We start from the raw sequence: 24,631 nt of genomic DNA, 5'->3' as shown, positions 1-24,631 counted from the left end.
TTTGTTGTGAAGCTAATGAGGCCTAAGCTTCAGGACCATTCACTGCACTCCTGGCCTCTTCCCAGGCTGGGAGGGGCCCTGGAAGCATGTTCACATGGGTTTGTAAAATACATGTATGTAAAGAGGGCGCCTATTTACATTATAAAGGACTCAGTTTGAAAATGAAACCTGAATTTGCCCCTGCTGCTGTTGTTTAGTTGCTAAGTCATCTCTGACTATTTTGGGACCCCATGGACTACAGCCTGCCAGGCTCCTCTGCCCATGAAATTTTCCAGGCAAGACTACTGGAGCAGGTTGCCATTTTCTTCTCTGGGGGATCTTCCCAACCCAGGGATTGAACCCATGTCTCTGCATCTCTTGCACTGCATACAGAGGCTTTACTGCTGAGCTATTAGGAAAACCCTGATATGCCCTTGGTCCTTCCTGAAGAGTAACCTCAGTCTGGTCGGAGAAGCCTTCATGTAAACAAATGAATTCTCTAGTATATTCCAGAAACTAAGGTAGAATCCCTTTCAAGGTGCCAATGGGACACAGAAAGTGACTCCCGACCTGCTGAGAAGCCTGTTGGTAGAACTCGAGCTTGGAATGGGGTTCTTTTCAGTTTTCACCACAGCTGGGTAGACTGCACTGCAGTTCTGATGTGGGCCCTGCAGTTAGCATCAGGATCCAGGAGTTAAGGCTTTGACCTCTGCACATCCATCCTACTTCAGAAGTCAGCTGTGCTGTGCATCTCCACACCTCCTGCCTCTGACCAAATGGCCATGCCTCTGGGGGTTTCCATGAGCCTTTAATGTTTGTTATTACAACTCAACATTCAAGAAACTAAGATCATGGCATCCGCTCCCATCACTTCATGGCAAATAGATGGGGAAACAATGGACATAGTGACAGACTTTATTTTCTTGAACTCCAAAATCACTGCAGATGGTGACTACAGCCATGAAATTAAAAGACCATTGCTCCTTGGAAGAAAAGCTATAACCAACCTAGACAGCATAATAAAAAGCAGAGACATTACTTTGCCAACAAAGGTCTGTCTAGTCAAAGCTATGGTTTTTCCAGTCGTCATGTATGGATGTGAGAGTTGGACTGTGAAGAAGGCTGAGTGCCTAAGAATTGATGCTTTTGAACTGTGGTGTTGGAGAAGACTCTTGAGAGTCCCTTGGACTGCAAGGAGACCCAACCAGTCCATTCTGAAGGAGATCAGTCCTGGGTGTTCATTGGAAGGATTGATGCCGGAGTTGAAACTCCAATCCTTTGGCCACCTGATGCAAAGAACTGACTCATTGGAAAAGACCCTGTTGCTGGGAAAGACTGAAGACAGGAGGAGAAGGGGAGAACAGAGGATGAGATGGTTGGATGACATCATCGACTCGATAGACATGAGTTTGAGCAAGCTCCAGGAGTTGGTGATGGACAGGGAAGACTGGTGTGCTGCAGTCCATGGGGTCACAAAGAGTTGGACACGACTGAGTGACTAAACTGAACTGACAACTCAAAGAATTCAGACGAAAGCACTGTGCTTGTGATGACAGTTTTGTTATAAGGCATACACACACAAGGCAAGGGAGATTGGTCTTCTGCATCTTCTCGTGGAGATCCTCCTGACACATTGATATGCCCGCCCCCCCCAGGAAGCTCCCTTCATTTCTCAGCTCTGCCTTACCAAGGCCTGTCAGAGTGTTTGCAGAAGGGAAGAGCTGGGTGTCTTGAGCTGGGGTTCTGACCTCTGGGAGTCATTCACTGCCCTCTTGGTGGCCATGCTGGCATCCCCTCCTTAGACCTACTGTTGGTTTAATTCAATGAGGTGTCTCAGAAGGACAAGGCTCAGGACTCTTCTCTCCCCAGGACACTGAGCCTCAGTGTTGATACGGCTCAGCTTGGGTGGCTGAAGCCTTCCAGAACTCTCAAAGGAGCATGAGGGTCGGGGCAAAGGAGCATGAGGGTCGGGGATCCCTTATGCTCTAATAAAAGATACAGGGAGGGGAAAGTGCAGACAATAGCCATTGGACATTCTCACTTTCTTCTCTCTCCATGTCTCTTTCTCCCACAGCCTGGGGTTGAAACAGGTGAGCTTGTCTTTCCCTGGGCCAGATGCTCCTTCAATGAGCAGCAAGTCGTATGCCTCTGCTGTATCAGGTAGGTCACAATCCCTTTATTCTGCAGCAATCCCTAAGAGGTGGTCCCTGGTGAGTGGACCTTTCCTCACTCACCAAGCATCTCCCCAGCCAGATGCCCTATGATACTATCTGGTCTATCAGAGACACATTTCTTTTTTTCTCAGTTTTTAAATTAATTTTTTATCTTGAAATAATTGTAGATTCATATGCAGTTATAAGCCATCATACAGAGAGATCGTGTGGTTGATCCTGTATCCATTTTCCCTCCATGGTAACATTTTAGAAAAATTCTAGTATTATAGTACAACCAGGATCTGGACATTGAAAGAGAAATTTCCAAAATTCAGAGCACTTCCATCACCCCAGGATCCCTCTTGTTGGGTTTTATAGGCACACCCAATCCCCTCCAGCTTCCCTTGTAGCTCAGTTGGTGAAGAATCCACCTGCAACGCAGGAGACCTGAGTTTGATTCCTGGGTCAGGAAGATTCCCCGGGAGAAGGAAATGGCAACCCACTGCAGTATTCTTGCCTGGGAAATTGGACAGAGGAGCCTGGTGGGCTACAGTCCATGCGGTCGCAAGAGTCGGACATGATTGAGCAACAACTACCACCACCAATCCCCTCCCACTCTTATTCCATCCTTAACCTATAGCAACCACGAATCTGTCCTCCATTTCTATTAGGAAAGCTACTATAAACATTTGTGTCCAGATTTTAGTATGACCCTAAGTTTTTCTTACCTGGGGACAAACAGGCATCTCACCTCTAAGAAGTTCTAACTTTCCCTTTTGAAGGCAGGCATCCTAACTTATATGCAGAGTACATCATGAGAAATGCGGGACTGGAAGAAACACAGACTGGAATCAAGATCGCTGGGAGAAATATCAATAACCTCAGATATGCAGATGACACCATCCTTATGGCAGAAAGTGAAGAGGAACTCAAAAGCCTCTTGATGAAAGTGAAAGCGGAGAGTGAAAAAGTTGGCTTAAAGCTCAACATTCAGAAAACGAAGATCATGGCATCCGGTCCCACCACTTCATGGGAAATAGATGGGGAAACAGTGGAAACAGTGTCAGACTTTATTTTTCTGGGCTCCAAAATCACTACAGATGGTGACTGCAGCCATGAAATTAAAAGATGCTTACTCCTTGGAAGGAAAGTTATGACCAACCTAGATAGCATATTCAAAAGCAGAGACATTACTTTGCAACAAAGGTTCGTCTAGTCAAGGCTATGGTTTTTCCTGTGGTCATGTATGGATGTGAGAGTTGGACTGTGAAGAAGGCTGAGTGCCGAAGAATTGATGCTTTTGAACTGTGGTGTTGGAGAAGACTCTTGAGAGTCCCTTGGACTGCAAGGAGATCCAACCAGTCCATTCTGAAGGAGATCAGCCCTGGGATTTCTTTGGAAGGTATGATGCTAAAACTGAAACTCCAGTACTTTGGCCACCTGATGCGAAGAGTTGACTCACTGGAAAAGACTCTGATGCTGGGAGGGATTGGGGGCAGGAGGAGAAGGGGATGACAGAGGATGAGATGGCTGGATGGCATCACTGACTCGATGGACGTGAATCTGAGTGAACTCCGGGAGTTGGTGATGGACAGGGAGGCCTGGCGTGCTGCGATTCATGGGGTTGCAAAGAGTTGGACACGACTGAGCGACTGATCTGATCTGATCTGATCCTGAGCAACCATTCCTGAGGTTAAGTACTCAGGAAAACAACGGGTAATGTAAGAGTAATTCAGATGATTGCCTTGTGGCACAAATATGAAGGCTAATAGCCATACACAATTATTTGCCCATGTTGGAAAACATGCCCTGTGACTTTGCTCTCTTAGACAGAATCACAGTTCCTTTATGAACAGCAAACCCTAAGAGGTGGTACTTGATACAATAATGAATACTCTGCATGAATAACTTTAGAAAAGTCATTTTGCCTGCAGTGCTACTTTCCAAGTATGTGGAGGCAGGAATGAATCCAAGGTCCCTGGAAGAAGCAAGGTTGGTAAGTAAAGAAGATTTATTCTTCACAGGATATGGGAGGTTCTCACTGCTGTTTCAAGATTGCCACCATCACACCAAGTTTTCAGGAAGAGAGGAGGCAAAGGAATTTGGAGATTGCTCCTTTTAGAATTCTGACCACCTGTGAGTATGTGTGTGTGTGTGTATGTGATCTTGGCTAATTACTTCACTTTTCTCATCCGTCAAACAGGTGTAGCAATGCCTATCTCAAAGGGTTGTGCTCAGGATGAAGTGAGTTGATACGCTTAAAGCCCTTAGAATAGCATCTGTCAGAGTGACTTTTTTTCTAGTTCATGGGCCAGAAGTAGCAGAGACAGTCTGAGACTCTCTGAGTACCAACCATGATTGCTGGGGCGAGGAATATCTGGAGCAAGAAGACAGACGTAAATTTCAGTGGAGTTTCGTCTCCATGGTAACTCCTTCCAGAGTGGAGCTGGGACTCTTTACATGTTCCTAATAACCTTCTCTGATGATCTATATTCCCTCTCTTTTCTTGGAGACTTAATCTCTGCAACATTTCTGGATATTGATGTAGGTCAGACTCAAAAGACCTAACACTTTCTCAGCTCACTTAAGACATTCTTTTTTTCCTCTCACTTTTTAGAGACAGTGAATGTGTAGAAAGAGCTCTGGGGAAAGACTTCCTTCTACTATTTCCCTCCCTCCGTTTCTGGATCACAGCATTTACAATTCACATTTCAAAATGACACAGCATTAGCTTCTCAGAGAAAACCTGATAGGTCAGCATTTTCCCAGTGACTGTCACCAAAAGCACTATATTCTGATGATACTTTTTTCCATTTTGTTTGGGGAGCGACTTGCATATAGTGAAGTATCCAAATCTCTCTCGTTAGCCAGGTGGGTGCATTGTTACACGTGTACCTGCATGACCAGCATCCACTGAGAAGATGCCAAGTATTTCCCTTACCCTGGATGTCCCTCTGTGTTCCTTCTTGGTTCACCCCTCAAGGTTAATGCTATCCTGATTTCTATGTTTGAACAGGATTTTATCTTTAGATTTCAACTCACGTTAAAACTTTAGAGCAAAACAAGTGCACAGTAACAAATGAGAAGATGGGATTAAATATATATACATGAGATCTAGTGTTTGGTGAAGTGAAAAGACGAAGTTATCTCCAAGCAGATGAGCCAAGCCCACCAGGAACTCAGGAGTCAAACGGTGACCCAGACAAAGGAGTGGGAGATCTCTGGTACAAATGTACAAGGAGGCAAATGCTCTAACTTTGGGGATATGCATTTGTTATACATAGAATCACAGGAAATCTGTGATTTCCACAGGAGCTGGAAGGGACTTAACTGATGAGTCAGAGTCCATCTCCTGTCTTTGCAGAACGTGAAGCCAAAGCCCAGAGAAGCAGTGAGATTTACCCAAGACCTCAGGGCATATTTAAACCAGCACCTGCATATCACACCATCATGCCTTTAACCCCTGGGCATTTCAGGTCTCTTCTGTTTACTTCTCAAGGGAGTAAAGCAAAACATCTGCAGAAGTTGTGTGTGCTCTCGTGCTCAGTCATGTTTGACTCTTTGCAGAAGTTGAGATATGTGGATTGTTATGAGCTGAGTTATATTGCCCTAAAATATATATGTATTGTTAAATTTCTAACTCAGAATGTGACTGTATTTGTTGACAGAATCACCAGAGAGATAAAGTTAAACCAGGTGGTGCTAGTGGTAAAGAACCTGCCTGCCAATGCAGGAGACCTAAGAGATATGGGTTCAATCCAAGGATCAGGAAGATCCCCTGGAGGAGGGCGTGGCAACCCGCTCTAGCATCCTGGTTTGGAGAATCCCATGGACAGTGGAGCCTGGTGGGCTACAGTCCATACTGTTTCAAAAAGTTGGACATGACTGACGCAACTTAGCACTCCCGTATGCACAAGTCATTAGCATGAACTCTAATTCAATCTGACTGGTATCCTAATGATAAGAAGACATTAAGACATGGTGAGATGTGGAGGGAAAACCAAGAGAAGACACATGAAGAAGATGGCTATCCACAAGCCAAAGAAAGAGGCTGCAGAAGGAACCAACCTGGCTGGCACCTTGCTGTTACAACTTGATCTCCAGAACTATGAGAAAAATAAATTTCTGGTCTTTAAGCCACCCAGTCCGTGGTACTTTGCTATGGCAGCCCTGACAAACTCATATGGAGATGGACAAAATTACAATCATTTATTCCATCTCTTTGAGCCCATACTTACTGAGACCCTGCTATGTGCTAGTTACTCTGGCAAGATGCTGGTCTAAGGGATTTAAACATATCAGCTCACTTAATCCAGAGCATAGTGTTTAGAGACAGGTGTGGCTACACCCATTTAATGGATGAGAAAAGTGAAGTACTTTGCTAAGATCACACAGCAGGAAGGCAGCAGAACCACAGGCATGTAAGCACGTGTGATGAAACTTGACAGAATATGTGATGGGAGGAAGAACTCAGTGGGGACATAAGAGGGTAATTCTGGCAGAAAAGGAATGGGAATTTAGGGTAGAGGAATTGAAGTGACAGCTGAACAAGAGAGAAAGGATGAAGGGGGTGGCAGTAGTTCAGCTTCAAGATGAGAGTTTTGCACAACAAGGCAATTTGGGAGAATTATAAGTGGCTGTGCTGGACTGGAGGTCAGAATTAACACTAAAGGGAAGGTGCTGTGATAAATAACATAGGGACTAGATTTCTAGGGCCCTATATGATGGACTGCTGTGTTTGGAAATGGTTCCCCAGGCTCCTGAAAGATCCAAAGGACTGTTCCATATGACCTCAAGTGATCAGATTACATTTTATAAAAGTGTAAGAAGGGAGTGAGGCTAGAGGCAGGGAGACCTTTCATTAGGGTCATAATATTTGAGGCAAGTGGAGGAGACAGCATGGTCTAGAAATGTTCCCAAGTCTGTGGATGACTTCCTGGATGATGGAAATGCAAGATGGCAGCAGGATTGGAGACCAAGGGAAAGGACCTATTGTGGGATAGATGACTGGATACACTTGTACACTGGGTGTTGGTTCCCTGGGACATTAGATTGGGAGAAGGATGGGTCTAGAGAGTAGATATGAGAGTCCTCAGTCTAGATATGGAGATCTAAGCCTTGAGAGGGAATGCAGAGAAGTTCAGCAGAGTTGGAGAAGAAATCAGATTATCACTAGCTTATAAGGGATGTAGAGAAAGTGGAAAGGAGGAAAGAAAAGTGTGGAAGGAATAGTCCAACAGGCAGGAGGAAACCCAGATATGGATAGTGTTGCCAAAACCAAGGGAGAAGGAGTTTCAAGGAAGGTGGACTCAAATGTCAACTGCTGCAGAGGTTGACTCCAGTAGGGGCTGAACGCTCCCATGGAAGCCCCTGTGCTCAGAATTGTGTAAACCTGGCACATGGCAGCCAACATTTCAGGGCAAAAATAGTGAATGAAACAAAAGAACTCTGACTCCAGTTAATACCCAGAGTTTTAAAATTCCACAAATCTTATTGGAAATCAAGAAAACCACTCCTAATGAGATGCAATAAAGCTCCTCTTTTGCCAACGCAAATCTTCTAGAGTCAGTTTCTACTTGTTAAAGGAGTTATTGAAATTCAAGGAGGGTGCTGGCCGTCTGGGCCTGTCTTTCTGAAAGGAACCTCCTCGTCCCTGGGTGACCCTGAGCTAATGAGTCTTGGGCTGGTGAGTCATCTCCCAGCCTGGACTCGGAGATGCTATCAGATTCATTAGGTCCCCACAGTCACCTCCTCCAGCGCCTGCAGCAGCCAGAGAAAGGCCATTAGCCCAGCCACGTGCCCTCCCTCACCACCCCACCCGGACCTGTGCTGTCTCTAATGTAATATTTGCAGACATGCTGAGCATTTGTTACGAAAATGTATTATTCCCCACGTAAACACCCTTTGATCAGCTTGCCAGGAAACCCAAAGCACCACGTACTGCCTTGGTTTAGCAAAGCTGCGAACCTGCAAAGACTATTTTAGAATGACCCTGAGTGTTTCTTGCTCTCTTTTCTTCCTGCAGAGACATTTTGTCCACATTTATCACAATCTTTTCCAACTTCGATCTCTGCTGAGAAGTGTTCCACTGTGTTCTCAGCCAGAGTTTTGGTTTCTGGGCTGGGGGTGCAGGTGACAGGTTACTTGTTTGGAAGTGTTTGATCCCAGTGCTGCTGCTTCTGTGCTGTAGCCCAGCTGATAGGAGCTGCAGTTGGGGTGCGGTGAGGTGGGGGGACACATGGAGACAATTGCCTGCTTCTCCCCATCACACAGATGAGCAGTAGGCAAGCATCTCTCTTTCCTCATACAGCCAAGGAGACACTCTGCTGGACCACACAGGCCCAGGGGCACCTCCCCTGGGCTCCAAGCAGAATTATTTAGCTGTTGAAAGGAGGAGTATTTTCCTTTCCATGGCTCCATTGGGTCCAGAGCTGTGTGGGCGAGAGTCTGAAAGGTTGTCTACACTGGTCTGCTGGTCACTGGCTTCCACTGGGCAGTCAGCTCAGAGGGGGACCAGATACTGTCTGCAAACTGGGCTGCAAATGGAGAAAATAAGGCTGGAGTCATGAGTTATCTGGAGAGCTGGACTGATCTGGTTTGACGCTCTGTCTTACATTTTGCTGTTCTCCTGGATCCCCATTTTTGTCACTGACATGCCTTGGATATAATGACACCATAGTGATAATGGATGGTGTGCTTTGGGGTCATTGTTTCTGTCTTCTGGTTGGTGGTTTGGGATCAGTCTCCTCCCTTGCCCTGTCCCTTTCTCCTGAAAAAGGTAGGGATGCTAGGTGTGTCCTTAAACTTTCCAGATGAAGATTTCACAAGTTGTGTACAGTCCCGGAGAAGGGGACAACAGAGGATGAGACGGTTGGATGGCATCACTGACTCGATGGACACGGGTCTGGGTGGACTCCAGGAGTTGGTGATGGACAGGGAGGCCTGGCGTGCTGCGCTTCATGGGGTCACAAAGAGTTGGACATGACTGAGCAACTGAACTGAAATGAACTGAAATTCAACTGGAGACTGAAGTTGATGGAACGAATCTGGAATTTGAAACTATGTCTAGACATGGCTTCCAGATGTGACCTGGCCACTTAACAAGTTGTGTAGATTTAGGCAAGTCTGACACATCCAGGGAGCATCTGTTTCCTCACCCATGAAATGCAGATAATGACTATCTACCCAGTGAGAGAAAATACGTCAGGAAACGAGCACAGTGTGCAGGGCTTGGTAGGTAATTCTGTCGTGTGAGTAGGATCTACTCGGAGCTCTGGAGCAGATGTGAGAGGATAATCCATCCCCACCTGGAATATTTCCCTCCATGTCGGGAAAAAGTGCCATCTTCCTGGGGGCAGTCAACAGGGACTGGTTTCCCACCCAAGTGAGTCTAGGAACAAGAGCTAGATTAACAAAAGAGAAGCAATGAACACAGGGGTACCTGCTTTGTGCTCTTCTCAGACCTCACGTGCATCAACTCCATTAACAATCACAGCAATGTTATGAAGCAGGTCCTATTATTATATTATCCTTCTTTTATTTTTTTCTGTATTTAAGTCCTTTATTTCCTTAAGATAGACTCTTTTTCTTAAAAAAAAATTGTTGAAGTATAGCTGATTTGCAATATTGTGTTAATTTCTGCTGTACAGCAAAGTGTTTCAGTTATACACACACACACACACATACATACATACATGGCTTCCATATATATATGGCTTCCAAGGTGGCGCTAGCGATAAAGAACCCACTTACCAGTGAAGGAGGCATGAGAGAGGAGAGTTTGATCACAGGGTGAGGAAGATCCTCTGTAGGAGGGCATGGCAACCCACTCCAGTATTGTTGCCTGGAGAATCCCATGGACAGAGGAACCTGGCAGGCTACAGTCCACAGGGTTGCAAAGAGTCAGACATGACTGAAGTGACTTAGCACAGCACACACACACACACATATACATTCATGTTCTTTTCCATTATTACAGGATATTGAATATGGTTTCCTAGGCTACACAATAGGACCTTGTTATTTATCCATATTATCCTTCTTTTAAATGTGAGGAACTGAAACTTAGAGCTGGTTTGCCTAGATAAAGGTAACATTATTTGCAAATAGTAGAGTTAAGCATCAAATTCAGATAGGTTAGCTACAAAAACCAACCTTATAACCATCACACAAACTACCTCTCCTAATACAGTGTCCAAACTACTCTCTGAAACAACCTCAGAGTCCAGTTTCTGTTGCCAAATATAGTGCATTTCAGAGAACCTGTGGGAACCTGTGACTCGTATCAGATCTCGGCTCCTCAGCCGGCTCCTCAGGATGTCTTACCTCTCTTTGCAGCACGTGGCCAGGGCCTGCTGGCCGTGTCACTGAAGCCACAGATCGCAGGTGGCCCTGTGTCTTGCTTGCACTTCGATTTGGCTGTGAGCTTTGGTTGGGAAGCCTGGGTCCTAAAAAACAGGATGGCAGAGCCTGAGATTGACAAGTGGTTCTACTTTCCTTTTTTTTTAGTGCTATGTAAAATTTTCATCTTCAAATCTTCACAAAGAGCTGCAATTTTAAGAGCATCAAAAAAGAAAAAGAAAAAATGAGCCACACCTGCAAACATCTTATTGCCCATGTAAATGAGGAGCTATGAGATGACTTGTTCTGTCCAGCACCCGCTTTCTTAAGTAGACATTTAAGAAATGTATTTCTTAAGAATTGTATTAAGAGATGTATTTAAGAAATCCACAGAGAGATTCTCATTTAATTTTATGAGCTAAAGGGGAATTTTGGGTGTGTTTTTCTCAGAAATTATTTGGCTTCTTGCTTCCAGCTTCTTGCCAGACCCCAATTTTAGCCTCAGGTCCTGATAATTTTAGGCGTGTGAGTGGGAGCATGTGTGTATGTGTGTGTGCGTGTGTGTTGAGGCACACATGTGTGGTTTAGAGTGCTGACAGGATTCTGTATGGAGGTATTCTAGGTGCTGGTTTGGCTTTGACCTTGAACCCTTCTGGTCCAGGTCATGGACTTCTCCTTTGGTTTGGTCACTTTGTGCTCCAGGTTGGTGCTGCTCCACGTCTGGTCCCAGTCTCTGAGGATTTGCCTTCATACCTATGATGTGTAGGAAGAAAGAGGTGTGTCCTGCCTTTTCAACAGAGAGATGACGCACTCACAGGCCAAGCACAGGTATAGTGCCCTTATCCAGGCTTTCAAGATCTGACAAGCTCTGAAAACTGAAAGCTTTTTGGCAACTCTTACCTGGTCTGAACATATTTGGCAGCAAAACCTGATGTGAACTTTAGCTATTCATGTTTTTAATCTAATTTTTACTTCATATTGGAGTATAGTTGGTTTACAATGTGGGGTCAGTTCCGGTGTACAGCAAAGTGATTCAGTTACACATACACATATGGCCATTCTTTTTCAGATTCTTTTCCTATACTGGTTATTACAGAACATTGAGTAGAGAACTTTAGCTACTTATAATGCTTAGTCTTCCTGTTTGGTATAGAATTCATATATTTTGCTGCATAAATATTAACACATTTGATTAAAGGTTGATGCCCCAAAACCCTCGGGAGTTGTCACATAATAAATTGCATATGCACCATATCACTTCTTAAAAATTCTATATTCTGGATTTTGTAATACATCTGGCCCCAAGGATTTTGGATAAGGGATTAAGAGCCTGTGATCTCATTTAATCCTTGCCAATCATCTTCTGCAATAATGATTATGTCCATATTAAAATGAGAAAACTGACAACAGAAAGAAGCGTTGCTTTGCCCTTGAGCAGCGCTCTAGAAACTGCCCACTCAGTGTGTGATACTTGGATGAGCAGCACGGGTATCATCTGAGGACTTGTAGGAAATGATGAGTCTTAGGGCATGCACGACCTATTGAGTCAGAATCTTGCATTTTATCAAGATCCACCCGCATCACGTGCTTCCTCTGCACATTCAAGTGTAGCGGATCCCTGGGCTAGATATGTGGAAGAGGAAAAGACCACACGCCACTCTTCAGAGTTCTCAGAATTGTGATCTTGTGCCAGGATCATGTGGTTGGCAGAATCTGCTGTAGGGAGGTGAAAGAGGAGAGAGAGGAATGCAGTGGTTCACGGTCCCATGTGGCGCTGAGGAGGGAGATGTGCCCATGACGATAAAATCATTGCATGGTTGTTCTACCAGTCTGTTGCCTCAACAGTTTATTTCCCAAAGTGGGGCTGTTTTTCTACTCATCAAAGTAAATTTTGCATTTGCATACTTATCTCTGGGAAAAACTCAGGAAACTGGCAGATTGAAGAAGAGTATCAAACTCATTAAATCATTATTATTAATTGTTTGCTCATCAGTGGTATGGCCCCTGAGCAGGCTGGGCTAGTCAAAGATTCCTAGACACCTGTGATTACCGAAAGCATGCATTTTAGGGGAAGGGGTTGGCCAGACCAGAATCTTTGAACCAGATTGTATGGCATGGTAGAAAGTGTTCAAAAGGAGAGGTAGAAATGGGTGAGGCTGTGTAGGAGTCGGGGATGCAGGGTAGGTGTGGTATCTAAGTGTGGTTGGGGTGGACCTTGTATGGCAGGTGCAGTGTAAACAAAATCTTTCAAGATTTTGAAATTTGGAGGACAGCATCCTGACAGAAGAAAAAGCAGAGCTAAGGTCCTGCGCTGGGAGCAGGTCTGTTCCACTTGAGGATAATCGACAAACTCACTACCCTAGAAAGAATGTCGCAGTATATTCACAAAATGTTAGAAATGTTAGAGTTGGAAAGAGATTAGGAAATCACTTAATCTATTGGTTTCCAAACACTGGTAGTTGTGGGCCCCTTTGTTTAAATGTTGGTTTTTCTAGAAATATATGCATATTTTTAAACAGTTGAGATAAAGAAGAACCTGTGATACCCCTCTCCCCAAACATTTATAAATCCCTAAAACTGAGGAGCCCAGTGTGAAAATCATTTCACAGATAAGAAGAAAAACAACAACAACAAAAATCCCTGCTGCAATGGAGAGACTGAGGGGACTACTCTAAACCCAATACCAAGCTCTCCGGCTTTCTTCTTTGCCTGGATTTTTCATAAACTCTGGAGCTCAAGGAACCCAGAAAGGATTTCTCCCGGGGAGAGAACCTTGTCTTCACCACTGCCCTTTTGGGTCTCTGCTAAATGAGGATACCATCCAGAGCAGGACAGGTGGAATTTCTGGTCTACCTGGAGCAGTGTTTCTCTCACCCAATTTCCTATTTAAGCCAAACAATCCCTGTATCTCTGAACAAGGGTGGCCTCTCTTCCCAAAGTCTAGCAGGAGAAAATGTGGAATGTCTGCCCACTGGAACGAACAGTCACATTGCTCTTTCTACTCTTGAGGGAACCAGCCCTGGGTTGGCCAGTTTTCCATAATTGCAAAGCCATAGCCAGCACTGCCTATCAAGATATTTTGATTGTCAGATCAAAGAGCACAGGGGAAGAAAGGATCTTCTTATGCTTCAATAGGCAGGCCCTCTTCCACTCACTGCAGGCTTAGTGGGCTCTGGTCTTTACCTATCTTCATGACCATGGAGACATTCTAGTTTAGAATTATAAGAGGCTTTCCACCTTCCCCTGGGAAACCTCACTGATGGTTCATCTTATTTCAGGGTCTCACACTCATCTCCTACTAAAATCAGTGGACAAAACAGAAGACTTATCACTGGTGGATAGCCCTGTCTTATTTTGAATCGTGGCCTTTTTCTCTCTAGAAGAAGGTTGTAGAACACAAGAGATCTGTAGAGGTCATCTCCTCTAACACCACCATTTCTAGAATGATGATCTTGAGATGCAGAAAGGCATCATCTGGCATGCTGAAGGTCACTGAGTTGGGGGCCAAGCTGGGGCCAGTGTCTGAGTCTTCTGCCTCCAGCCCAGAACTTGTATCATCATATTGCGCTTTTGAGACTCACTCTTTTTCTCAATGACTTTTTGTCTTTCTTCCTATCCCATTACCAGACATAGTTTTTCTTTTCCAGTTTCCTGTTAACTTAGGGACAACTAATTCAAAATAGGTCTTGTATTTGCAACTATATAGGAGGCACTGTGTAAAGGAGAAGGGCAAATAAGAAAAAAGCTCAATCTTCAAGATACAAATTCTAGGAGGAGAGACCACTCATTACAAAGACACATGAACATAATGCAGTGTGCTAAAAAGAATATGAGGAACTGTTTAGATTGCTAAGAGCAAGGAGGGGAAAGTTATGCTGCAAGAGAAGAGGTAGAGAAAAGTGAGCTGGCCAAGTCAAGTTTTCATCTACTGGCTCCATTTATGAAGGAAAAGCTCTGTTTGGAAACTCGCCTTGTCATTAAGAATTATCAACACTCTGGGTTTCCATGTTGGTGGGAAAAGCTCTGGCTGTCACAGGGATCGAGTGTGGATATTTTAAAATGACAGCTTGAAGAAAGCCTTTCTGTTCTCCATACAATCACCATTTTGGGGTCTGAACGAGAGCCCCTATTGCCTGTAAGCTGATCTTTCTCCTTGAAGTCACTCTTCATAAATTCTCCCAGAGTCTAGGGTCTCCTCTTTAAAATATACGAGGTGTCTATCAAGGCAGCACAGACAGCACTGTTTGAATGCGCAGAGTGGAATAGAACAGAAAGGTCCATGTGAGATTAACCAGAAAATGTATCGAATGCAATATTCATGTTTCGTATAGTATTATTACACAGATGGCCCCATATTTAGAAATAAATATAAAATTCCTAGGTTGAATTATAGTAATACTATTTCTTCTGAGTTCTCACAGCATTTACGCATGGCTTTAAGCGTGTGTGTGGGTTAGTCGCTCAGTCGTGTCCAACTTTTTGCGACCCCATGGACTGCAGCCCACCAGGCTCCTCTATCCACAAGATTTTCCAGGCAGGGATACCAGAGTGGGTTGCCATTTCCTTCTCCAGGGGATCTTCCCAACCCAGGGATTGAACCTGGGTTTCCTGCACTGCAGGCAGATTCTTTACCGACTGAGCTACAAGGGAAGCCCACTTCCCTTGTACCCATGGTTCTACTACTCTGATATTCACCCAGCATATATTCAGTCCATCCTGTGGCACCAAGAAATGCAACAGACACAGATAGTGAACATAGTTAATGAGAGTTTGATGTGGTATTCTCATTAATTTGAACACAATATTGTAATATTATAATGCACTGTGGAAGATGCTCTAAAATCCAAGTGACTAAACACAATAGAAATTCTTTTCTTGCACAGAAAGTCTGTTGTTATTCAGTTGCTAAGTTGTGTCTGACTCTTTGTGACCCCATGGACTGCAGCATGCCAGGCTTCCCTGTCCTTTACTATCTCCTGGAATTTGCTCGGACTCATGTCCATTGAGTCAGTGATGCCATCCAATCATCTCTTCCTCTGTCATCCCCTTCTCCTCCTGCCTTCAATCTTTCCCAGCATCAGGGTCTTTTCCAGTGAATCAGCTCTTCCCATTTCAGGTGGCCAAAGTATTGGAGCTTCAGCTTCAGCATCAGTACTTCCAATGAATATTCAGGGTTGATTTCCTTTAGGATTGATTGGTTTGATATCCTTACTGTCCAAGGGACTCTCAAGAGTCTTCTCCAGCAACACAGTTGAAAACCATCAATTCTTTGGCACTCACCAAAGTCTAAAGTGTGCCTTTCTAATCAGTGGTGGGTAGACTGTCCTCTAAACAGTAAATCAGAGTCCCAATTTCTTTCCATCTTGTGGCTCTACCATCTTCCACATCTGGCTTTCAATTGAGAAGTGGATGTTTCTTCCCCTGAATTACCTTGGCATGGGACTACCCACTTAATTTGTTCCACTGATTACTTTTAGATACAAGAGAAGTTGAGGAATCAGGTCCCTGGCTGGGCAAGCATGTTCCAGTAACAACTTGACAATATGGAAAGAGAACAAGAGTTATTGGTAGATAGCCAACATCCATGCTATACTCCTAGGATCTCTGAGTTTGGTTTGGATCAAGGTTTCAGTTCCCAGATTCTCATGCAGTTGGGTAGAGTCATGTGACCAAGTTCCAGCTGATGAGAGATGTGTGTATGTTTCACAGGGTTTCGCAGGTGGCTCAGTGGTGAAGAATCTGCCTGCCAATGCAGGAGATGCAGGCTTGATCCCTGGGTCCTGGAAGATCTCCTGGAGTAGGAAACAGCAACTCACTCAAGTTTTCTTGTCTGTAAAATTCCACGGACAGAGGAACCTAGAAAGCTAGAGTTATGGGTTTGCAAAGAGTTGGACACCACTGACCATGAGCACAAGACAATATGTAACCACTACTAAGCAAACAATAAAAGGAAAGATATAAGCATCTGAATGCAGAGTTCCAAAGAATAGCAAGGAGGGATAAGAAAGGCTTCCTCAGCGATCAATGCAAAGAAATAGAGGAAAACAACAGAATTGGAAAGACTAGAGATCTCTTCAAGAAAATTAGAGATACCAAGGGAACATTTCATGCAAAGATGGGCACAATAAAGGACAGAAATGGTAGGGACCTAACAGAAGCAGAAGCTATGAAGAAGAGGTGGCAAGAATACACAGAAGAACTGTACAAAAAAGATCCTCATGACCCAGATAATCATGATGGTGTGATCACTCACCTAGAGCCAGACATCCTAGAATGTGAAGTCAAGTGGGTCTTAGAAAGCATCACTATGAATAAAGCTAGTGAAGGTGATGGAATTCCATTTATGCTATTTCAAATCCTAAAAGATAATGCTACGAAAGGGCTGCACTCAATATGTCAGCAAATTTGGAAAACTCAGCAGTGGCCACAGGACTGGAAAAGGTCAGTTTTCATTCTAATCCCAAAGAAAGGCAATGCCAAAGAATGCTCAAACTACTGCACAATTGTACTCATCTCACATGCTAGTAAAGTAATGCTCAAAATTCTCCAAGCCAGGCTTCAGTAATATGTGAACCGTGAACTTCCAGATGTTCAAGCTGGTTTTAGAAAAGGCAGAGGAACCAGAGATCAAATTGCCAACATCCGCTGGATCATGGAAAAAGCAAGAGAGTTGCAGAAAAACATCTATTTCTGCTTTATTGACTATGCCAAAGCCTTTGACTGTGTGGATAACAATAAACTGTGGAAAATTCTGAAAGAGATGGGAATCCCAGACCACCTGACCTGCCTCTTGAGAAACCTGTATGCAGGTCAGGAAGCAACAGTTAGAACTGGACATGGAACATCAGACTGGTTCCAAATAGGAAAATGAGTATGTCAAGGCTGTATATTGTCACCTGGCTTATTTAACTTCTATGCCAAGTACATCATGAGAAATGCTGGGCTGGAAGAAGCACAAGCTGGAATCAAGATTGCTGGGAAAAATACCAATAACCTCAGATATGCAGATAATACCACCCTTATGGCAGAAAGTGAAGAGGAACTAAAAAGCCTCTTGATGAAAGTGAAAGAGGAGACTGAAAAAGTTGGCTTAAAGCTCAACATTCAGAAAACTAAGATCATGGCATCCAGTCCCATCACTTCATGGGAAATAGATGGGAAAACAGTGGCTGACTTTACTTTTCTGGGCTCTAAAATCACTGCAGATGGTGATTGCAGCCATGAAATTAAAAGATACTGACTCCTTGGAAGGAAAGTTATGACCAACCTAGACAACATATTGAAAAGCAGAGACATTACTTTGTCAACAAAGGTCCATCTAGTCAAGGCTACGATTTTTCCAGTAGTCATGTATGGATGTGAGAGTTGGACTATAAAGAAAGCTGAGTGCTGAAGAACTGATGCTTTTGAACTGTGGCATTGGAGGAGACTTTTGAGAGTCCCTAGGACTGCAAGTCCATCCTAAAGGAGATCAGTCTTGGGTGTTCTTTGGAAGGACTGATGTTGAAGCTGAAATTCCAATCCTTTGGGCAACGGATGTGAAGAGTTGACTCATTTGAAAAGACTCTGATTCTGGGAAAGATTGAGGGCAGGAGGAGAGGGGGACGACAGAGGATGAGATGGTTGGATGGCATCAGCAACTGGATGCACATGAGTTTGGGTAAACTCTGAGAGTTGGTGATGGACAGGGAGGCCTGACATGCTGCGGTTCATGGGGTTGCGAAGAGTCAGACACAACTGAGCGACTGAACTGAACTGAAGCAGAAGGAAACACTTATAAAGAGGTTTGGAACTACATGAGGATGCTGAAAAAGCTGAGAATCTGATATTGCTCTAGTATAAGGCCCGAGGCAGGGATAACAAATGTTTTCCAGAAAGGCCCAGATGGGAAATATACTAGGCTTGGTGGGTCATATGATTTCTGTTGCAGTTTCTCAACTCTGCTATTGTTCTGTGAAGGCAGCCGTAGAAAATGGTGTCAAGGAATGGGAACAGCTATGTTCCAGTAAACTTATTTGTAAAAACAGGTGGTGAGGAGCCAAATTTGATCAGCTTAGAATATAATCACATTGTTTTGTTTTATCATTTATGTATTAATATTTATCGAAAGTGAAAGTATTAGTCGATCAGTTGTGTCCAACTATTTGTGACCCCATGGACTGAGCCTGCCAGGCTCCTCTGCCCATGGGATTTCCCAGGCAAGAATACTGGAGTGGTTTGTCATCTCCTTCCACAGGGCATCTTCCCCACCCAGGGATCAAACCCCGTCATCTGCATTGCCGATGGATTCTTTACTATCTGAGCCACAATAAATATATGTAAATCATTATATTTAAATATATAATGATCTCAGTGTTGCTTTTGTTTGTTTGTTTTCAGCTATATATTCAGGTGCGTGTCATAGAATCAGGAATGGAGAATAAGTTTGGTTGACATCTGTGCACTGATCAGGTGAATGGGCTAACCCAGTCCTCCAACTTTGCTTATTTAGATTTATTCTGGGTGCTGAGGGGACAATCACTCACTTACTTACCCACAGTTGCCATTTTTGACCTCTGCTAGGGGCTTTCAGTGTCTCAACTGAAAGAAGAGACTAGTGGTGAAATATTTTTAGAAGCTTGACAGTTGATACAAGTGGAAAGTTTTAATCATTTGGTAGCTGAGCCTTTTGCCATTTCTCTCTAGTAATGGAACAGAATCTGATTTGAGAGCTGTATCCGTCTTCTCAAACAGAACATTACTACATCAAAAAGGAAGCTGTTACAATATTTAAGGATTATCTGTTAGGATGTGAAGTACTCTGAAGTAGGAGACAGAAGTTCTCTTAGTTTTTTCCTTTGCTGGGACCAAGTGTGCGGGGATACCTACTCTTCTTAGTCTTAAGTTTTAAGACTAAGTTTTAAGTCTTTAAAAGTTTAAGACTAAGTTTTAAGTCTTACTCTTCTTAGTCTTAAGTTTCTCATCTTTAAAATGGTCACAGGATTATTCAAAGTATATTGGTAACATCCCCTGGGGCTGACGTTAGGAGCTGTAGGAAGATGTTTATCTTAGATCATATCCAACTGCCGTACAGTCAATATATAAGAAAACACAGAAGAAAGATGTTCTAAAATGTGGAGAAGGCAATTTGACCTTTGAAAATACATTATGCCTTATGTTGGGAAGATCCCTTGGAGAGGGAATTACTAGTTATTCCTGTATTCTTGGACTTCTCTGGTGGCTCAGACAATAAAGAATCTGCCTGCCGTGTGGGAGACCTGGGTTCGGTTCCTGGGTTGGGAAGACCCCCTGGAGAAGGGAATGGCTACTCATTCCAGTATTCTTGCCTGGAGAATTCCATGAACAGAGGAGCCTGGTGGGCTACAGTCCACGGGGTTGCAAAGAGTTGGACACAACTGAGTGACTAACACTTTCACTTTATGCATAATAGTTTTCAAATCACTGAGCCATGGTTGGGAACCAACAGATAGGAAGCAATCTTGTCAGAAATTCAAATGCTTCAACAACACTGGGTCTAAATGGATCAAAAATGAGTGTTTCTCAAATAGATCTAGAATGTCTCATATTGAGTTTGAGCAAACATTTGGGAACCTGGCAAAAGCAGAGAATGTGCAGATGTTTTCCATATACACAGTATGTGTTAATCAGCTGAGTGAACCAAAGAATTCAGGAAATGCTCAGATAGGGCAATTGTTAAGAACAGAAAAATCTGTTTGCTTTCCTGACACTGTCTCTTGTCTGAATCAGTTGTGAACATTCATCTAAACTACTCGTATAGGTCATAGAAACTTACAAGATCAGTAGTCTGAGAAGATCTGGAAACAGAACTATTAACTCAGCTTTTATCACTACTTGTCACGCTTCCTTTTTTTCCCTCCTAAGCTTTTATTGGGAAAATTTCCCCAAAGCTATAATTACACTGAATAATGACAGAACTTCCTTAATAAAGCAGAGAGCAGAAACTTTTTGAGATAGCAAAATTTGCAACCAATTAAATATTAGTGGAAATTGTCTATCTCAGAATCCATTTATTCACATTCATTTTTTTAAGTATCAGACTTGCATTTAATCTACAGGAAGTTCAAGCATCATGCATGTTCGAATTCTAGAAATAAAAAAATGTGTGCATAATTTCATGATTTTCCTAAAATCAGTTTTCTGTAGCAATCAAGAATATGAATGAAAAAGAGGTTAAAATCATCATAAAGAGCCATACATGTGTAGATTATTAAAATCAATGCCATCAAATGATCATCACAGTGAAGACGATAGCCTTTTTTTCCAAGGCTTTTTAAGTTGTTGACATATGTCCTTTAAAATTGTACTTGTAGAATAAAGTCTTGGTATTATATATATATATGGGTAGTATCTCAGCCCAAGTGATAATGAATTACCCAGATAGTTTATTTCATAGAATATGTTTATGCTAAGATGGGAATTCTTCTTCATTTTATTTCTAGAAATACCACACATAAAATCCAAACTTTGTTATCATCAAGGGACATGAAGATTTTTAAATAATAGAAAGTGCAGGGGACTTTTCTGGTGCTCCGGTTGCTAAGACTCCACACTCCCAAAGCAGGGGGCCTGGGTTTGGTCCCTGGTCAAGGAACTAGATGCTATATGCTGCAACTTACAATCCCACATGCTGCAATGAAGATGGAAGATTACGTATGCTGCAGCTAAGGCCTGGCATAGATAAAAAAAAAAAGAAGGGTTGGGTCAGCAGGATGGGGGTGGGGCAGTTCTCCTAAGTGGCAGCATCACCATTACTATACAGACCCAAGCCTCTGAATTTGGAATCAGAGGCTAAGGCTTGAGTGTAACTGTGGTCAAGTAAACTGCCTTTGAACCAGTTGTTGAAACTTTCTGAATGACAACTTCCTCATCTGGAAATGGAGAAAATACATACTTCATGTGGTTGCTATAAGGACTACACAAAAAAAATGTCTGTGAAATTGCTTGAAAATCTGCAAGTTGTTACTGCCATTTCATTACCAAGCTTGCCTGGTTGGGCAAGAAAGACAAAGCTTGTTGAAAAAATCCGGATTGATTTCAAGCAACACAAAACAAAAACTAGTAGAAAGCAGGAAGCGATGTCAGGCATAAAGCCTTGGCACACTTTCCATGTTTAGAAGCATTTCCCATAAAGGGTTATATATAACTGAGTGACTGGAAAACCTCAGGAAAGTTCCATTTCCTCTCCTTCCTTGCTTAGCCCCAATCATTAATTGCCCTGGGAGTGCTCATCACTCCCCCTGTAAGGAGCACTGGCTGTGAAGTTCATGATGATTACCTTTGAAGCTAAAGATGTAATGGGAGATGTGACTGCACTTCCTTAGAGCAGGTTTCTGCATTTACAAGTCACCTCCACTCAACCCACAGGCCTCTCTGAGCTCAATTACAGCCTTGTCAGCAAGAATGCAGAAAGCAGCCGCTGCAAGCGAGCCCATTGGGCTACGCAGGGTTCTTGACACTCCAGTGGGATAGTAATCACTTTTATGGTGTCTAACTGACACCCGCCCTCCTCCCCAATAAATCATTAATATGCCTACAATTTTTCATTTTTGCAGCCAGCAGAGGGATTGCAAGGTTTTAGCACAAACTGATTTCTATCTTGACGGCCCTGGTCTTTAAGCTAATGCTAAATTCTTGCTTTACTCTCTTCTCCCAGGATCTGGGACATTGCAGTTCAAGTCTCAAGGGCAGGGACCTATTTTCCTGTATCTGGCGGTGATTTTGGCTGCATGACCTTGGATATCATGCCCTCTGAGCTGCAGTTCCTTCATGGAGGAAAAAGTAGAGCATGGTTGTGGCTAGGTGATCATTAGCATCTCTTCCCCCCAAAATTTCCTCTTCAACCTCGGCCTCAACTTACCCTGCAAAATGCATCAACTTGGAGCCATCACCAGCACCTGACAGCCGTGTCGCTACCTTGGAGGGACTGTGCAACCTTCTCGGGGACCTGTGTGACCTTTCCTGCAGTGGTAGAGCTAATTTCACTGTCACTCACTGCCTGACGGTGTCTTTGTGTGGGATCAGAACAACTTCTGTTCAGAACCATTTGGGTCCTCTTGGCTTTAATAAAGGGACCTTCCCACATGGAAGGGACAGATTCATTTTGTGGATGCACAGTTTCCAGGCCATGGCACACACTTACCCTTGTGACCTCCTTCATGAGAAAAGAAGAATGTGTCATTGTGATTTTGCATTCGAAAGTACTGAAAATCTGCATTCCCCTCTGATTGATCTGCCCTGGGCTCTGGGAGTGACTCGACAGCCACGGGACAGAAATCGAAGTGGCCACAAGATCTTGGGACCCTAGCCAGTCCATTCACTGAGCTCTCCATCTGCTTACAAATTGCACCCTGTTGCTTTTATCAAATGACTCAGTGAACCGGGAATACATGTGCTTTTTGGTTTTTTAATACAGATGGAAAGTGGCAGGAGAGATTTTGTCAGACCAGAACTTGATGGAAATTTTGAAGTGTTCTATGGAACCAGATGTTGTGCAGTTCATTAAAATTAAGTGAACTATTTAATACAGATGTTTATAGATATTGAGCATCTTTTTACTGACTTTTATCCTTCAAAAGTTCAAACTGATCTGCGTTTCTTAAAGAAGGGCTAAGAATAAAGAAAAGAGCAGGAAGTGCCCTCATGACATCATTGCCAAGATATGGCCTTAGTCACTTTGTGTGTTATAAGAAGTGTTCATAATAATTTTGGAGATGGTTATCACTGGCACCCCTGTGGTCCTGCTTATGAATCTAGGAAGAATTACCAAAAACAATTTTCACTGTGATTCTGAAGTAATGTGAAGTAAAAACAAACTTCAGTTTTGAAACTACCTTCATGCATAATGAAAAAATAAATAGTATGCTTGCATCGCAAGAAAGTAACGAAAACAATTCTAGGATTTACTAAGGATGAAGCTGCTCAGAATTTACTGACTCTTTTCTTGGTCCAGATCACCTCTTTCACCAAAGCAAAAGCTGAAGATTCAGAGCCAGCTTTACCATTGACCAGCTGAGATTCACAAATGTCCACATATCTTCCTCATCTGTGAAATGGGATTCTTACAGAACTTATCCCGTAGAGTTCAAGGAGAAACAACTGCTGTGCAGCATGTTAAATACGCAACATATGCCTGGCGCTTTGTGAGGCCCTTGATTATCAGCAACCATGATGAATTTTGTGACTCTCACTGTGGGACGTATTGTGGTGAAACTTTGATCGTTATTCTGTTTCCAAGTAGAAAGACATAACAAATATAACTAATGATGCTGTTATATTGTATAAAATGAAACAATCAACAATCTGGAAAATATCACCCCATCTTGAATATACAAAGCCTAAGCATCAACTATGTCTAGTGAGCGTGAAACGGTTTCTTACCCCAAGGGGAAAGTTGCCAGAGAAAGAGAACATTTGTCTCCAGCTATTGTGGCTCAGGGGACATTTGGAAATGAGATAGAACAGGAAAAAAATGAGGCTCTGTAAACAGCCACAGGAAAGGGGGCATGTAAGATGTAATGGGAAATCATTCAGACAGAACTCTGACCTCACTACCAAGCATACCAGGAGGATGGGATGTCCTTCCCATCACGGTAGTCAAGTGAAGGGCATTTGGAAAAGAATGTCCAAGGAAGCCCAGGTCCCTTGGGCAATTATTATAAAATGAAAATCGAGCAGCTCTAGGAACTGAAGCACTTTGTAAGTCTTGAGAAAGGAACTGGGCAATCAGAGAGGCTACTGCTACTGCTAAGTCGCTTTAGCCGTGTCCAACTCTGTGCGACCCCATAGACCGCAGCCCACTAGGCTCCTCTGTCCCTGGGATTCTCCAGGCAAGAATACTGGAGTGGGTTGCTATTTCCTTCTCCAATGCATGAAAGTGAAAAGTGAAAGTGAAGTTGCTCAGTCGTGCTCAACTGTTAGCGACCCCATGGACTGCAGCCCACCAGGCTCCGCCGTCCACAGGATTTTTCAGGCAAAAGTACTGGAGTGGGTTGCCGTGAACTTGCCAAAGGTAAAATGCTGAAATGCAGGCAGGCTAACACAGGTGCAAGGAGCAGATACACTTTAATGGCTTTATTCAGAGTCTGGGCAGGAGTTACCGGCACTTGTCACCAGTTCTAATTTCACCAGTGGCAATTGTA

The 24,631-nt window shown here is 43.4% G+C and overlaps 1 long non-coding RNA gene across 1 annotated transcript; it reads left to right on the top strand.

The window, feature by feature from the left end:
• The first annotated feature begins 10,289 nt into the window (after positions 1 to 10,289).
• LOC139185672 (uncharacterized) lies at positions 10,290 to 23,756 on the top strand. Its single transcript, XR_011569163.1, has 2 exons — positions 10,290 to 11,300; positions 22,147 to 23,756. It is a non-coding gene; the product is annotated as an uncharacterized lncRNA (long non-coding RNA).
• The last annotated feature ends 875 nt before the right edge of the window (positions 23,757 to 24,631 follow it).

The sequence above is a fragment of the Bos indicus genome, chromosome 11 (genome assembly GCF_029378745.1).
Source record: "Bos indicus isolate NIAB-ARS_2022 breed Sahiwal x Tharparkar chromosome 11, NIAB-ARS_B.indTharparkar_mat_pri_1.0, whole genome shotgun sequence".
NCBI classification, from domain to species: domain Eukaryota; kingdom Metazoa; phylum Chordata; class Mammalia; order Artiodactyla; family Bovidae; genus Bos; species Bos indicus.
The sequence above is the reverse complement of the archived record's forward strand: the minus strand, read 5'-3'. Positions and strand labels throughout refer to the sequence as shown.